At 35.4% G+C, this 19,040-nt stretch overlaps 1 protein-coding gene and 1 long non-coding RNA gene across 2 annotated transcripts in view; one reads left to right on the forward strand and one right to left on the reverse strand.

Moving 5' to 3' along the window:
- LOC141377113 (uncharacterized) overlaps positions 1 to 18,953 on the forward strand; it is a 25,004-nt gene extending 6,051 nt beyond the window's left edge. Inside the window, exon 3 of the long non-coding RNA XR_015505727.1 lies at positions 17,690 to 18,953. This is a non-coding gene — a long non-coding RNA (uncharacterized LOC141377113). The remainder of the gene's footprint in view (positions 1 to 17,689) is intronic.
- Positions 1 to 19,040, reverse strand: part of meis1b (Meis homeobox 1 b) — a 598,746-nt gene that overhangs the window by 253,960 nt on the left and 325,746 nt on the right. The gene's annotated exons all lie outside the window — the stretch shown is intronic.

Below are 19,040 nucleotides of genomic sequence, written 5' to 3' on the forward strand. Positions count from 1 at the left end.
ATGTTAACAACATGCTAATTCAAACTAGAAACATGCTAGCAACATTCTAATTCATACTAGTCATGCTAACAACATGCCAATTCATAGCTACTAAAAAGATGCTAACATGTAAATTCTAGAAAGAGGCTATCAACATGTTAATTCATACTAGAAACATGCTACCAACATTCTAATTGATACTAGAGTCATATTAAAACATGCTAATTCATACTAGAAACATGCCACCAACATTGTAACTGACACTAGTCATGCTAACAACATGCTAATTCAGAATAGAAACATGCTACCAACATTCTAACTCATACTTGAAAGATGTTAAAAACATGCTAATGCTAGAAAGACACCAACACCATGCTAATTCATTATAGAAACATGCTACCAACATTCTAATTCATACTGAAGTCATGCTAACGGCATGCCAATTCATTCTAGAAACAACATGCAGATACCAAAAAGACTTTAACAACATTGTCATGCTAAGAACATGCTAATTCATACAAAAGACCCCAACAACATGCTAATTCATAGCCTACTAGAAACATGCTACCAACATTCTAATTCATAGTAGTCATGCTAACTACATACTAATTCATACTAGAAATGCTATCAACATTCTAATGCTAACAACATGCTAATTTATACTAGAAGGTTAACAACAAGCTAATTCATATAGCTAACAACGTCAATTCATGAAAGATGCAAAGAATATGCTAATACTAGAAAAGACACTAACAACAAGCTATTTCATACTAGCTATAAACATGCTACCAACATTCTAATTAATATTAGAATGCTAACAACATGCTAATTCTATCTAGACACATTATATGCTAATTTATAGTAAAAGCATGCTAAAATAATTCTAGCAACATGTTAATTTATGCTAAAACAATGCTAGTAACATGCTAAAACAAGCAAAGTAATGCTCAAAACATGCTAATAGCAAGTTTCAAGCTTCAATATCTGAATAATGTTTGCTGCAGAAATAGTCTGTCCTTTGCTGAATGCTGGCTTTCTGCACTGTTGATTTAGATTCCTATGTCCTTGAGTCAGTGGCTGCGGGACTTGAACAGCAGCGGAGATCAATCTGAGAGCAAATTATGGCCAAAATACGAATATTAGTGTGGTTTGGCAGATAATGGCAAAACGATAAACGACAAAATGATCCTAATAAATAATTTCAGTGAGACTATTGCATATCTTATTACTACTTCTGGTTTTATGACTGATAATAACAGTTAGCAGAAAGACACACGCGGACACATCACAAATCTGGCCATTTGCAAAAAAGATTTGAATCTCTTCTAGATTGTATTTCCATCAGTGCCTGGACCAGGAGTTAACTGAAAACACATCCTCTCCTTTAGCCACACTGGGAAAAAATTATTGCTGCCTTAAATTTTTAAGTTGAATCAAGTTAAATTTTCTATTCATCTCAACTTACATCAATCAAACTAAAAAAGTTAAGTCAAACTTTGTATAACCTAAAAAATGTAGTTGAAATCTGATAAATTGATTAAAATTCACTTACTGGCCACTTTATTAGGTACACCTGTCCAACTGATTGGTAACACAAATTTCTAATCAACCAGTGATATGGCAGCAACTCAATACATTTAGGCAAGTAGACATGTGCTGATCTGATTTTCACACACAACCATCTCTAGGGTTTACAGAGAATGGTCTGAAAAAGAAAAAATATCCAGTGAGCGGCAGTTTTGTGGGAGCCAATGCCCTGTTGATGAGGTCAGAGGAGAATGGCCAGACTGGTTCCAGCTGATAGAAAGGCAACAGTAACTCAAATAACCACTCGTAACAACCGAGGTCTGCAGAAGAGCAGTGGTTTGTTTGTAGAGAAGAATATGTGGCCAATATGCAACTATTGCAATATCTGAAACAAATAATTAAATTAAATTAAAGGTATAAAACATAAAAATAAAGTAAACAAAAATAATAATTAAATAAAACTAAATAAAATTATTATTATATATATATATATATAAAACAAAACCAAATACATTTAAATAAAATAAAAAGTTAATTAATAATTAAAATAATAAATAAATTAAATAAAATAGAAAATAAACAAAGATATTAAATAAAACTAGATAAAATTAAAAATAAATTAATGAATAAATAAATAAAAATGTATATAAAATAACTTATAAAATAAATATAAAATAAAATAAGATATTAATTAAATAAAACTAGATAAAATTAAAAGTAAATGAATGATGAAAGAAATAATAAATAAATAAAATATTAAATAAATATAAAATATATAAAAAATATTAATTGAATATAGTTTTAAGTAAATAAATAAAATAAATGTAATACTAAGTAAATAAAAGTAATACCAAATCAATAAATCAATCAATAAAAATTTAAAATGCTGAGAAAATCACTTTTTAAGTTGTCCAATTAAAGCTCTTAGCAATGCATATTACTATTTTAAAAAAAAAAATGGTTTTAACATATGTTTGGAAGCGAATCTTCAATAAACATGATCTTTTTATCCTAATGATATTTTTAAGACGGCTCCATTGTCAGAATTATGCTTCAAATGACATAAATAATAACTGATGTCGACACAAAGTGAAGAATTTAGCAATCCCTTTTCCCTCCATAATATAAAGTTTATGGCCTGTCTAACCTGAAAAATCTGAGCATCAAAATAACTTGATAGTTTCTCACTCTTTCTCACTGTTCTTGTCCAAATTAGGATTTTCAGTCATTTTGATAGGACAAAAAGGCTGCCAAAGAATGACAGTTCTCAGTTTAATTTGACATGTCTTGTGCTCAAGGTTACAAAATTACAATGTGATTTTAGGCAGGCAATTTGAATATACAAATTTGCAGTCGTCAACAATGAGTTGTTTACTGTACAGAATAATGACAAGGTTGACATTTTATGATTGTCACCTACTGACAAAAAGCAGAAAAACAAAGAAATAAAAAAAACAAACTGTGAGTTGTCCTTGAAAAGTTTATAGTGAGAGTTTTGAAGTGTCCTTGTTATACTTGGTACTTACTATAGTAATAACAACAAACTATGTGAACTAGACTAAAACTAAAATAAAGGGTAACTGATTTTGGTAGCATTTAAAGTGTCGTTTTTATAGTGTAAATTCATTTAACTACTGAGTAATATTAATTTATCACATGTATTGATTATATATTTAGTGTTGGAATGTGGGTTATAGGTTAAGAATTAGTTGCATATAATTATGCATAATTTAGTGTAACTACTAATAAATAAATGTTTAAAAAAAAGAAAATAACATATATATATATATATATATATATATATATATATATATATATATATATATATATATATATATATATATATTATAAATGTTAAATATATAAATGTTATATATATATATATATATATATATATATATATATATATATATATATTTTTTTTTTTTATAAAATAAAAATTTATTTACAGAATATATACATATACAGAATATATATATATATATATATATATATATATATATATATATATATATATATATATATATATATATATATATATATATATATATATATATATATATATATATATACACACATGTTCCAGAGGTGGTAAGGCAAAATGTCTTCCCTTACCACAATTTGACTCACTCATGTTCATTTACCTCTATATATTCACTGTGAAATAAAAAGTTACTTTTCTTATTTTTATTTCTATTTTTGTTAGAAACGATCAATCTGTGCACTTAAATATTTTGTAAAAAAAAAAAAAAAAAAGTGACTAGCCCTCATAACTTATTAGTCATCAGGGCGTGTCTATCAGTTATTTAGGGCAGAGCGATCAGTAAGAAAGAACATATGCACTGTCCTAGAATTTTGTTTTCAAGACTTTTTTTCAGAACTAAAAAAACAGAACAATCTTAATCTTTAAGTGGACTATATTAGTGGACTAATGTAGGGAATATATATATATATATATATATATATATATATATATATATATATATATATATATATATATATATATATATATATATATATATAGTTGTAGTCAGAATTTTTTAGCCTAGCTTTTTTCTCCCTCTCTCTCTTTTTTTTTTTTATATTTCCCAAATGATGTTAATATCTGATAATATTTTTTTTTTTCTGGAGAAAGTCTTATTTGTTTTATTTCAGCTAGAATAAAATCAGTTTTTAACTTTTTAAACACCATTTTAAAGACATTATTATCAGCCCGTTTAGAATTTTGTTTTTTTCGATAGTCTACCGAACAAACCATCATTATACAAAAACTTGCCTAATTACCCTGACCTGCCTAGTTGACCTAATTATCCTAGGTAATCAAAGAAAAAAAAAAAATCAAATGGTGGGTTAATAATTCTGACTTCAAATATACATATACAAATTTGGTTTTCATGGCGACTCTAAAAATATAAATACACAGAAAGTACTAATTATTTTTAGCTATTTATTAACTACACTCAATTATTGTTTTGCTGCTTGTTCAAACTACTTATTTAAAGTTTCTTTCCCAAAGAGGGAAGAAATCACTTTCGCGAACGCTCACGCTCAATCTGCCCAGTTGGTGGAATGAACTCCCTAACTGCATCAGAACAGCAGAGTCACTCGCTACTTTCAAGAAACGACTAAAAACTCAACTATTTAGTCTCCACTACACTTCCTAATCTGCGATTGCCTCTCTGAATATCACACTAACTGTACCCAAAATAAAAAAAATAATAAAAAATACTAATACTACTAATACTTCCCTTCTTAGACTTTACAGACCTGAAACTTGCCTATAGCACTTATACACTGTTGCTCTTGGTTGTGCAAATTGCTTCCTTGTCCTCATTTGTAAGTCGCTTTGGATAAAAGCGTCTGCTAAATGACTAAATGTAAATGTAAATGTAAAATAAGCTGAATCGACACAACTCTTGAGTTTTGGCGGGACAGCTTAATTGTTTTACATTCAATCAACTTAATGATGTGATGGTGATACGAATGTCGTTTTGAAGTACACCGTTACCTTTGAAGATTTATCCGACGTGTTCTTGGGAGTTTGTTTTCCATATCAAACTTGTGAAGTCTGAACGTTCAGGGAAAGGATGCATGATTGTACTTTGTGTTGGCCTACTCAATATGACCTGGATCATGAGCGTTTTAAAACCAAAATGGCGTGAGTTTCCAAAACACTCCATTTTTGGTGCTCGAAAACTCTGGGGTAGTGTGGAGGGAAGGCGTGACGGTAGCAACACTTTTTAAAACTAAAATGTAGTAGTGGAAACGGGGCCTTACTCTCCTTGGCTTGCATTGACTTGACTTTTTCATGCAATGTAAAAAAAAAAAAACACTAGGAAACACGTTATTCCTTCATGTTGTTACAACGTAAATCAATTGAACATAAAACAATTAAGCTGCACCCCCTCAAATCTTAAGAATTGGGATTGTGAACTCACTTTAAACAAATAGTTTGAACAAGCAGCAAAAGTAATGTGTGTGTGTGAGACATTCTGAAAAAGTGCAGGTAAAGTAAAAGAAGAATTGAAATGTTTACAACACAGTAGCCCTGAGAGCTTGATTATGCTGGCTATTTTCGTCCTCCTAGCCCCTCGGTTGATCTCAGCATGAGCAGACATGCATTCAGCCCTTACCGCGAGTGTTTGTGCGTGCACGAAGGTTACCGTCGGCAGATTTTTAATCTACATGTACGATGTGCCCTCCCGTGTCTTGTGTCTAGTCAGCAGTATGTGTCGGCGTGTGATTTGGAGTGTCGGGCCGCAGCGTATTGATTGGCGGACGACACACTGGTGACTTTGTTGTAAATGCAGAACGGGGTGAGTGGTGGGTGTCAGGCTTAGGGTGCCGACCAATCATCAATCATGTGCTGTCAGGCCTCGCTTTCCCCCCTTTTCTTTTTTTTTTTCTGCCTCAATGATCAGTCTTTGTTTAAATTGCGCAGTAAGACTCCCGCCAGACCACGAGAACAACCGCCAAGTTGTTTGCAGGTGCTATCGTTCACAGCTGCCAATTAAAAGTCATGCCATTTACATAACAGCCACGGGGCATTGGTGTACATAATATATTTTAATATATTTATACTATGCATACAATGGAAAGGTAGACTGTTGTGGTGGTTTTGCTCCCATGCTTGTTTTTTCTAGGTTATGTGGATTCATAATTCGCAAAATCACATATAATGATGGGTCTGAAACATACCTGTCAACATTGGGATGTGAAAATAAGGCATGTGCCCACCATAATAAAGGACCAACCCTCTCCCCCCGCCCTTTTAAAAAATCCCCAAATTACAAATGTGCTCATTTTTGAGCTGTTTTATTGTAAATAAACAGTTAAATGGTCAGTGATATGTTTTATTATTATTATTTACAAAAGAAAAAATAAATAGTATGCATTAGCAGCAAATACATTAGCAAACAGTTCAGCTTAATAAAATTAATAGCTATTGTGGGGAAAAAAAGGAATTTATTTTTATTACTTTTGTGTATTTAATTTTATTAGAAAACTCTTTAGACTAACAACAGATTAATCAATCTTTCTCTTTTGTATTACATTACACATTGACCAGACACACTTCCTCTTTTTTTACTGTGCTGGATACTTTAAGGAACATGCTGACAAGTGGAAAAAGCAGAATAAGAATAAGTGTGGGGGCCTTTGTTTAATACAAAGTCTAGACATGTCACAAGTTGTCATGATGCTTGTAGAAGTTGTGAAATATGTTAAAGATGCACGTAATTGTTCAGTTCTGGTATGCAGAGAAGGGTTGCAGAAAGAGGAAGTATGTCTAAAGCCTGATTTATACTTCTGCGTCAAACGTCGGCGTATGCTACGGCGCTGACGCATAGCCCTACGCCGTGGCCATCGCCGTCGCTGACGTGCACCTCTCAAAAAATGTAACTACACGTCGCAACGACGCGTAGCGTAAGCTCTGTGATTGGTCGGCTTGGTAGCGCTGACGAGTCTGGGCGGGACCGAGAGGCGCAAGAATGGCGCGACGCCGCGCGAGCGATTGTTTACAAGTGTGGAGTACCGTGAAGGAGCTCCGGATGGAAAGTTTTGTTTTGTGTTTACCTCATAGTTAAATTTGTTGCACGTCCGCCGGTTCCTGCCTCAAAATGAGCGAGTTTGAGCCACTTGTACATCCCGGAAGTGTTCAGGAAAGCAAAAAAGTAGCGAAGAAACTCGACACAGAGGAACATTTACACCTCACTGCCAACTAGCGTTTCGGAAGTGTTAATGCAGACCGACAGAGACAGCGCGCAGAAGTATAAATGCACAGCCACACGCGTTGCCTGCGCCGTGGGTTACGCCGGTTACCTGACGCAGAAGTATAAATCAGGCTTAAGGGTTACAAAGAGCCAAAGGACTGCAGAATGACTGATAAGTGACACCAAACTCCAACTGTTAATATTAGTTGTGTATGTATGCTGGAATCAGGAAATGTTTGTTAGTTGCGCACCTCTTGAATGTATTTCTTGTATTGCATTGGGGTAACGTAACCCAGAGCACTGTCATCGAATTATTCATTTGTATCTAATAAATTACTAATATTTTTGGCATTGAAGAAAACCCTCTCCAGACCTTTTCTTATTTAACATGCATGGAATTGGCTAGATATTCCAACACTATCAAATCTCATTAGCCGTTTCTTCACTGTATAACGTACACATTCTGATTAAAGAGCAGATAATGAATCACATATTTATTTCCATTTTTTTTCCGTTTTGTTACATATAATAACAGGTGTCACTTAAAAAATGCGCACATCTAATGTTATGATGAAAGGATTCGGCTGCTTTCCTGACTTTTTATGCTCATTTAGGACGAAGTTAGTTGTGTTAGAAACCCCACCAAGATCAACATCTTTAGATGTTATTATTATTAATTATGTGTGTATGTCTGTTCAAACAAGCACCTAAAATCCAGAGATTCACTCCGCTTCAAATGGCGTGTACAGATTCCATTTGGGAAACAGTATCTATTTATCACTATGGAGCGCGTCCGCTGACAGTCATGCACCACTATTTAAACTAGTACTGTCAAACGAATAATCGTGATTAATCGCTGTTATTTGTATACAAAATAAAAGTTTGTATTTACAAAAAATGTTTGTGTGCACTGTATATATTTTTGTGTACATAAATATATGCATGACTATATTGTAGAAAAGCTTGTTTTATAATTATTTCTAATACAAATTACATAAGTACAAATTTACTTATATATACATACATACATACATACACACTCACGGGCCACTTTATTAGGTACAACTTATTAGTACCGGGTTGGAGCCCCTTTTGCCTACAGAACTGTCTGAATCCTTCATGGCGTAGACTCAACAAGCTACTGGAAATATTCCTCTGAGATTTTAGTTTATGTTGACATGATAGCATCACACAGTTGCTGCAGATTTGTCTGCTGGCATCCATGATACGAATCTCCCATTCCACCACATCCCAAAGGTGCTCTATTGGATTGAGTTCTGGTGACTGTGGAGGCCATTTGAGTACAGTGAACTCATTGTCATGTTTAAGTAACCAGTATGAGATGATTTATGACATGGTGCGTTATCCTGCTGGAATTATCCATCAGAAGATGGGTACACTGTGGTCATAAAGTGATGGACTTGGTCAGCAACAATACTCAGATAGGCTATGGCATAGACACAAAGCTCAGTTGGTACTAATGGGCTCAAGGTGTGCCAAGAAAATATCCCCCACACCATTACACCACCACCAGTCTGAACGGTTGATACAAGGCAGGATGGATCCATGCTTTCTTGTTGTTGATGCCAAATTCTGACCCTACCATCTGAATGACGCAGCAGAAATCGAGACTCATCAGACCAAGCAACGTTTCTCCAAACTTCTATTGTCCAATTTTGGTGAGCCTGTGTGAATCGTAGCCTCAGTTTCCTGTCCTTAACTGACAGGAGTGGTACCCGGTGTGGTCTTCTGCTGCTGTTGCCCATCTGCCTCAAGGTTGAACATGTTGTGCATTCAGAGATTCTCTTCTGCAGACCTTGGCTGTAACAAGTAGTTATTTGAGTTACTGATGCCTTTCTATCAGCTTGAACCAGTTCGGCCATTCTCCTCTGACCTCTGTCATCAACAAGGCATTGGCTCCCACAGAACTGCCACTCACTAGATTTTCTCATTCTCTGTAAACCCTAGAGATGGTTGTGTATGAAAATCCCAGTAGATCAGCAGTTTCTGAAATACTCAGACCAGCCCGTCTGGCACCAACACTCATGCCACGTTCAAAGACAGCAGTAAGTTTAACATAATCATAAATATGAACACATGACTGGTCGTAAGACCTATTTTAAACCTACATACTGGAGCAGTAATCTAACTATTAACTACTAAATATACTGTACATGTACTGTACATACCTAACTATACACACAAACTACACTGTAAAAATGCTGAGATTTGTGTTGAGACAACATGACAGAATTTATTTAACTTATCAGTTTTACAAGTATATGTAGTCTGAAGGGTGACGCAGTGGCGCAGTAGTTGTTGCTGTTCCCTCATAGCAAGAAGGTCGCTGGTCCGAGCCTCGGATGGGTCAGTTGGCTTTTCGGTGTTGAGTTGGCATGTTCTCCCTGCGTTTGTGAGGGTTTCCTCCGGGTGCTCTGGTTTCCCTTACAGTCCAAAGACATGCGAGTGAACCGGGTAGGCAAAATTGTCCGTAGTGTATGAGTGTGTACGTGTGTATGGATGTTTCCCAGAGATGGGTTGCAGCTGGAAGGGCATCCTCTGTGTGAAAAATATGCTGGTTAAGTTTGCGGTTGATTCGCTGTGGCGACCCCAGATTAATAAAGGGACTAAACCGAAAATAAATGAATGAATGTGGTTTGAACTTCAAACAATTAAGTTGTCCCAAAAATGTCAAGAATTGTGTTGTTTCTGCTTATTTTAAATAAGTGGTTTGAACAAACAGCAAGCATCTTTTTTGAGTTTAAAACATATTAAACACGTACTTCTACAAGGTTGAAAAAAGCAAGTAAAAGCAACCGGATTTGTGGCACATTCAAAGTAAACAATAGTGATCTGTACGTTATTTCCTTCTTGTTTTCCTTAATAATGAAGCTTCACTATATTGTTATCACATTAACACTTTACTACATGATTTGTATAGTTTGTCTCCATTAGCATGGCTTTCCAGAGATAAGAGTTTGGGTCGACAAGTAAGCTCCAAACTGAGGAAAAACAAGAAAAAGAAGGTCAAATTGTATTTTTTCTCTACTCCTTTTTTTGTTACACCATCAGTTAGGTTTAGTGAGGAATATTATTTTCAAACGCAATAAAGTAGGGCTATTAACCTTTTAGTGCCATTCATCGGCCATTTGATTTCCAAACTGCCATGACATGTGCATGAACCAATGTCATAAATTGTTTCTACAGTCACGGTTATCTGTTCGAGAGAAAACTGATGTTTTCTTTTTTTTTTTTTTGCACACCTCACTAGCCAGTTTAAACACGCCACAAAAAAAACAATATAAAATGTCACCAAAGACATATAATTTTTATTAGGCTTAAGTTATTAAGATAATCATCTAAATTTAAATAATAAAGGTTAAAGGGATACACTGCAAAAAACGATTAGTTACCTAAAAAATTAACAAACCGAATGTAACTTCCGAGCAGGCACAGGACGTCAACATGACTTCAGATTGAGGTTTTACCCCAATGTCGTGGGGACGTTGCATTTTGTTTGAAAATGGAAATCGGCTATAACTACATTATGAGACCGAAAAGTCTTAATTAGTCTAATTTTCTAAGATATACAAACTCAATTTGTGTTGGAACCCTGCATATTTTTACAAAGTAATTTAAGGTAACAATCTTGCCATTTGTTCAATGAAGGCAAACTGTTTGATGTATTTTCAATTCTGAATATATTCTGCTAACACATTTTCAAGTCGCCACATTATTTTCCATTTAATAATGCATCGTAAAGTGTTTTACTATCAGCCTTTTTTGCTTCTTGTTGGGAAATGACATGCTGTAAATCAGCGGAGCTACTTTTAACATTAGGTGAAAGTAGTCACACTCATTTATATCACAGAAGAATAATAAATTTCTTGGCCATTTCTTTCTCTCCCTTTAAAATACCATCTCTTTCTGCATGGTGCAGAGTCGCTTTAAGACGGGTAATTTACAACTCTCATTAGAGTGCTGAAAGCACCTCAGTCAATCTGAACCGAGACGCCGCAGTAACAAACTACATCCTTACTGCAGTGCCGAGGAAAAAAAAAATCAATTTCACATTAAATCCAGGTAAAATTCTAATGTGGTCCTATGGAGTGTGCATGCCTATAAAGCTAAACATAAAGTCATGCAGTCTCCAGCTTATTCCAAGAACACACTCCTTTTTCTGTTTCAAAAATGGTCAGTGTACAGGGGTTGGTAATCAAACTAAATCCAATCAAACTAGTGCCTTATTTATCAGTGGTAACCACAGTGGAATGAACCACCAACTATTCCAGCATATGTTTTATGCAGCGAATGCCCTTCCCGGTGCGATCCAGTATTAGGAAACAGCCATACACACTCGTTCACACACTCTCATGCACTACAGCAAGTTTAGTTCAATTTATTCACCTATAGCGCATGCGTTTGGACTGTGGGGGAAACCGGAGCACCTGGAGGAAACCCACACCAACACGGAGGGAACATGCAAACTTAACACAGAAATGCCAACTGTAATGAAATCAATCAATAATGAAAATGTATTTATCAGAAATTGCTTACCAAATTTTGATTAAAAATGTCATAAATGTTTAGTTCGCAATACAGTTTTGTTTTTGCAGTTGTTTTGTATTATAAATCTTAATAATTAATGCTTATTAGTTTCTTTAATCATATGCTTTTAAATGATGATTTATGTTTTAATATGGAAATTATTCATAAATTCACTTTGTCTTTCCAATAATATTTATTTTCATATTTTCATTGTAATAAGGAGTTGTCCAACACTTACAGTTGAAGTCAGAATTATTAGCCCCCTGAATTATCAGACGGCTTATTTTTTCCTCAATTTCTTTTTTCAACACATTTCTAAACATAATAGTTTAATAACTCATTTCTAATAACTGATTTATTTTATATCGTTGCCATGATGACAAAAAGTGAGTTAAAGGCTTAACTAGGTTAATTAAGTTAACTAGGCAGGCTATGGTAATTAGGCATTGTTATTGTATAGCGATGGTTTGTTCTGTAGATTATCGAAAAAAAAATGAGTGGCTCATAATTTTGACCTTAAAATGGCTGTTAAAAAAAAAAAAACTGCTTTTATTCTAGCCGAAATAAAACAAACTTTAAAACGAACAAGACTTTCTCCAGACAAAAAAATATTATCAGACATACTGTGAAAATTTCCTTGCTCTGTTAAACATCATTTTAAAAAATTCAAAGGGGGGCTAATAATTCTGACTTCAACTGTATGTACTTTTTTATGAAAACAATTGTGTACCTTCATTTTAATTGTACCATAAAATGTACAGAACAGTATCATAAGATGTCTTTTCTGTAAAGTACAACTTTTAAAAAGTTACAAAATGTTCCTTAAGGAACATTATTGGTACCAACGTGAACCTTTTTTCTGACACTGTAGTTGACATCCAAAGGGGAAAAAAATAGCTTCAACAATTTACAAAATTTTTCAAAATATCTACTTTCGTGTTAAACAGAAGAAAGAAACTAAAAATTATATGAGTAAATGAGTAAATCATAATTTTGGGGGAACTATTCCTTTAAAAATGTAATGGGTTAGCATCGGAGAGAGTCATATTCACAGAAGAGTGCCTTCAAACACATTCATTCATTCATTTTCTTGGTGGCTTAGTCCCTTTATTAATCCGGGGTCGCCAAGGCGGAATGAACTGCCAACCTATCCAGCACGTTTATACTCAGCGGATGCCCTTCCAGTCGCAACCCATCTCTGGGAAACATCCACAAACACTCATCCACACACACACACTTATACACTATGGACAATTTAGCCTACCCAATTCACCTGTACCGCATGTCTTTGGACTAAAACCGGAGCAGCCTTCAAACACATTTTCTTTCTGAAACTGAAATAAAATTCAATTGGAATTGAATTCTCATTTATTTCTGCTAGTCTCTTTAAAGCAGTTTCTATAACTGAGCCAGTGATTTATCATCATCATCACAAAGCTGTTTGTTTATTTGTTAACGCATACTCGCAGAAGCCTGCAGCTTGTGTAATTGGCCTGGGATCTCCCGCTCTGCCTGTAAGGCCATGATTCAGGTTGCAACATATTTTTTTAGGGGGTACAGCGGCTGATCTGCAGTCAGAAGAGAACTCAGCTCTCTGCTCTGCTTCGCTGCTGATCTCATCTCCATATATGAGCTGCTTTGCACTTCTTGCGCCTGCCACGATTAATTAGCCACATCCAGGTAAGGGAACTTCTGACGGAGTGCCAAGAGCAATAAACATTGATCATAGTCACAGACTTTTTACTGGCTCGCTTGATGGAAGGGGAATGCAACCTTGCGTGTGTGTGTGAATAATGTGTCCCTGTGCGCCGGAGAGAGGGTTTGTGTGTATGTGTGTGCGCATGAGGATGCGCTTACATCTTGCATGTTTGTTTGTGTCGTTAGGTATGCTTAAAGGGATAGTTCACCCAAAAATGACAATTTACTCACCCTTCACTTGTTCAAAACCTAGTTGAATTTCTTCATTCATTTACTTCAGCTTAGTCTCTTATTTATCAGTAGTCAAAGCCACAGCCGAATGAACCACTAACTTATACAGCAGGTTTTACGCAGCGCCCTTCCTGCCGCAACTCAGTACTGGGAAACACCCACAGAACTGCCGCTCACTGGATATTTTCTCTTTTTCGGACCAATCTCTGTAAACCCTAGAGATGGTTGTGCGTGAAAATCCTAGTAGATCAGCAGTTTCTGAAAGCCCATCTGGAACCACCATGCCATGTTCGAAGTCTCTTAAATCCCCATTCTGATGCTCGGTTAGAACTGCAGCAGATTATCCTCACTATGTCCACATGCCTAAATGCATTAAGCTGCTGCCATGTGATTGGCTGATTAGAAATTTGCGTTGAGCAGTTAAGACAGGTGTACCTAATAAAATGGCCGGTGAGTGTAGTATTAATAATCTTGTCAACGTTTTTTAGCATTTGTGTCTGAATAAGCACGATGCCTCTGCTTACACACTAGCATGCGCATGCCTTCACAATCGTGTCGAAGCACGCAAGCTTGTGTTATGCTTTATAAAACAAACAGACCTAATTTTAGGGGGGACTTTATTTTCAAGGTCATACTGAAGAGAGCTTCGAAAACAATCCTGTCTCTTTTTTTCCAGACCCGGACTGTCTTGAAAATGCACTCAAGAAAAAAAAAATAAATAAATAAATGGCAAAACCAGAGCATAATGAAGCTGCAAAACAAAAACAGTGTGCCTTGGCCAAAAAGACTGGGATGTAATGGAGGCCAGATGAGCAGACAGTAACAAATATCTCCATTAGCTGCCACTGATGGAAAGCCGGTGGAAGTTGCTACACTGTAAAAAAATGCTGGGTTCCACACAATCGATGTTTCAGGATAACATTAAAAGAATTCATTAATTCATCATTAATTCATTAGTTTTAGTTTTCTTCACAGAAGTTCATTAGTTTTTACAAATTTAAGTGAATTAAACATACAAGAATTAAGTTGTGGGCGAGGCAGTGGCGCAGTAGGTAGTGCTGTCGCCTCACAGCAAGAAGGTCGCTGGGTCGCTGGTTCCAACCTCGGCTCAGTTGATGTTTCTGTGTGGAGTTGGCATGTTTTTCCTGCCTTCGTGTGGGTTTCTGGGTGCTCCGGTTTCCCCCACAGTCCAAAGACATGCGGTACAGGTGAATTGGGTAGGCTAAATTGTCCGTAGTGTATGAGTGTGTGTGTGTGTGTGTGTGAATGTGTGGATGTTTCCCAGAGATGGGTTGTGGCTGGAAGGGCATCCGCTGCGTAAAAAATTGCTGGATAAGTTGGCGGTTCATTCCGCTGTGGCGACCCCGGATTAATAAAGGGACTAAGCCGACAAGAAAATGAATGAATTAAGTTGTCCCCAAAAACCCTCAATAATAGTGTTGTTTCAGCTCATTTTAAATCAACAGTTTAAACAAAAAGCAAACATCGTTTTTTGAATGTACGCAGTGTAAAAAATGCTGGGTTCCACACATTTCCCTGATTTGTGACAAATCATCAAGTTAACAATGGTTTTTACAATTTTAGGTTGATTAAACAAAATATTTGGTAACACTTTACTTTAAACCATTTATTAAGCATTAGCAAATAATGAATTTATTACCTGTTAAAGTGCTGTATTCTTGACTTATAACTAGGGCCAGACGGAATCTGCGGACATTTTTTGCTATTTCTGCGGAGAATTTTGGTAAAAATCTGCGGATTTCTACGGAATTATTTTGGGAGTATCCAACGAGTATCATAACTAAAACCTTAATATATGAAATAAATAGTAATAAATTACTGAAAAAAAACTGAATAAATTTAGATTTACACATTTACTCAAGTAAATAAACAGAATTAATGATGTTCTAAAAATCGGCAGAAATCTGCGAAATTCTGCGCGCGCAGATTCCGTGTGGGCCTACTTATAACCAGATATATAATGTGCTTAATAATTCTTCTTTCATACTTTGTTGATGATTTATTTTTCATTACTAAATTAAGTATTGCATTATTTACCAACTATTTATTTAAGCACATTTGGTGTTTTTTTAAAGATCATTCAGATGAATTATTAAATGATTAATAAACTATTCAAATGAACATTTAGAATTCTTATTATTCAGGCATATATTAATAGTTAATTTGTATATTAATAAATGCTTTAGGCGAGGCAGTGGCACAGTAGGTAGTGATGTCGCCTCACAGCAAGAAGGTCGCTGGTTCGAACCTCGGCTCAGTTGGTGTTTCTGTAAGGAGTTTGCATGTTCTCCCTGCCTTCGCGTGGGTTTCCTCCGGGTGCTCCGGTTTTCCCCACAGTCCAATGACATGCGGTACAGGTGAATTGGGTAGGCTAAATTGTCCGTAGTGTATGAGTGTGTGAGTGAATGTGTGTGTGGATGTTTCCCAGAGATGGGTTGCGGCTGGAAGGGCATTCGCTGCGTAAAAACTTGCTGGATAAGTTGGCGGTTCATTCTGCTGTGGCGACCCCGGATTAATAAAGGGACTAAGCCGACAAGAAAATGAATGAATGAATAATGCTTTAATAACTCAACTACATCTTGTTTTGTGACTTAATCTAAAGTGAGGGCTATTTATGCTTTATAAATCCCTCATAAATGACAATTAAAGGCTCAGTTATATTCTAAACAGGAAAAAAGAACATACTGTAAATGACATTATTCATTTCTATTCATTTGAAGATACACAAATAAAACCGTATCAAATAAAAATACACTTTTGCAACCTTATCTAATATAATATTACTGTACAGTTTAAACATTGCATCCTGTTAAATGATTACATTGATGTTGTTTTATCCAATTTTATGTTCTATTTTGAAACTCCTGTTATTCAGCAATAAATGTTATTCAGCCCAATGTTTAAACTTTCATTTTACTTTTTAGATAAGATTACACAGATTATTGTTAATTTTATACCAAGCCTTTCATTTATAAGTCATTTATAAAGCACAAATAGCCCTCACTTTAGGTCACAAAACTGGATGAGGTTGAGTTCATAAAGCATTTATTAACATACATAGTAACCATTACTATATGCCTGAATAATAAGATAAACGTTAATTTCAAAAGTTTATTATTCATTTACTAACTCATTCTGAATGATCTTAAAAACCTCCAACTACTACTAAATACAAATGGTCTGTAAATTATGAAATATTTAATTTATTAATGAATAATCCACCACTCACAAAGTATTAAAGTAGAATTATTAAGCACATTATGGCCCAGTTTCACAAACAGCGCTTAGATCAAGCCAGGACTAGGCCTTAGATGATTTAGGCTATTTAAGCCACATTTATAAAATGACCATAGAAAAATATATGACTGGTGTGCACCTGGAGACAAAAAAATGAGACTGACATATTTTAAGACATCTCCCCGCAAGTTATTTTGAGTTGAGACAGCTCAAACATGCAATTTAATCTTGACTAGCCTTAAACCTTGTTTGTGAAACCGGGGGAATATATGTGGTTATAAGTAGGCCCACACTGAATCTACGCGCACAGAATTCCACAGATTTTGAGCCCATCATTAGTTTTGTTTATTTACTTGGCATGAGTTACATTCAGGGGTGCTAACCGCTTCATTTCCTGACTTCATACATACATACATCCCCCTTTTCTACAAATTCTCTGTACAATAGCAAAAGCACAAGAATTCTCAACTGTAAATTCTGTGCCCGCAGGAAGTTTTGCTGCAGAGCTCAAGTTAATTTTAGACAATCAGGCCATTGCATCTCTATCAGCTCCATCTACTTATGCAAAAATGCTTCATTAGTATGCAAAACATCACTTTTAAGCAATACAAATACAGTTGTTTAATAAAAAGAAAATTTCTTTGTAAATCCTTTTTCCCATGTCCCAAAAAAACTCAAGAATTGTGTCATTTCAGCTCATTTTAAAAAAGTAGTTTGAACAAACATTATTTTTTCAGTTTACAGGACGTTGTGTCCAGGCGGGGCGGTCAAGTTGACCTGAGCGAAGCAGGACCATAGAGGAAAGCAGAGGAGCAAAGGGGAAGCCCACGGACCTGTGCTCTGCTGCATTTTCCATCGTATGTGTGTGTGCGCGCGCGTGTGTGTGTACGGGACAGCTGGGATTTCAATCAGAGACTTCTTTATGCAGTCTTCTAACACATAATGAACTGAAGCACTGCACAGCATGAGCAAGCCTTATTCACACACACCGCCAGTGTTTTAGCATCATTACAGAACTCACACACACACACACACACACACACACACACACACACACACACACACACACACACACACACACACACACACACACACACACACACACACACACACACACACACACAGCTCAAGCAATCAAAACCAAATGTGCCGCATTGAAAAGAATGTCAAGAAATGACAATGTGCTGAGAGGAAAAGCGATTTGTCCAATCCGTTAAACGTTTATATCAACAATTAGTTCATAATAAGTCGGTTTGATTAAAAGCTGAAGGCCACGGGGCTGCGCGGTTCCTCAGGGGCTGATCTGGAGTATAAAAAAAAAATTACCTCACCCTAAACCTGTCAGCACACCATTACGACCCACGCCGCCATATGATGGCATGCCAAAAAAAGAAAGAACGAAAAAAAAAATACTGAAGCCATTGTAGCGAGAAGGTGTTGGCAGATGTAGGTTTCAGGAATGCAGTGACAGGGTTATTTGTTGGACAGAGGAGAAAATGTTATAGAGGGGGAAAAAAGGCTTCGGTTTTGTGGGTTCTTATCAGCAAGCCTAATAGAGTTAGATAGGGGAATATCTTGATGAGGAGTCTGATAAAGGCGGAAAGAAAAACAAAACAAAAAAGCTAGCAAGCAAAGGCTACAGTTTAGAGGAGCAATGAGTCATGCAGGACCATCTGCAGGAACATGCGCATTTGCTAAAAGAAACTCAGAGAAATGTCAGCCAATGCCAAATATTTGTCATATTCCACCAATGGTTTTTAAATAAATATGGCGACTGTATAAGGGTGTCATCAAATGAAAGGATTCAGCGTGAATACATATGACTTTTTGTGCGCTATTTATTTAAGTCTTCTGAAGTGAAACTGTATGACATACACGGTTATTGTAAACAAAGTCCATCAAAAAGAATATTTAAATAAGATAAACAAATTTATATTAAACTTAAACTCAACTTAAACTTAAAAGTAAGTTTAAGTACAAAAATAGCAAACCTAAAAACCCAAATAAACTAAAACAAAAAATAAAATAAATTAAAGGAAGCAAAACAAAACAAACTAAATGAAACAAAACAAGTATAACTGTTTATCA

Source organism: Danio rerio, chromosome 13 (assembly GCF_052040795.2).
Source record: "Danio rerio strain M-AB ecotype USA chromosome 13, GRCz13ab, whole genome shotgun sequence".
Lineage (NCBI taxonomy): Eukaryota > Metazoa > Chordata > Actinopteri > Cypriniformes > Danionidae > Danio > Danio rerio.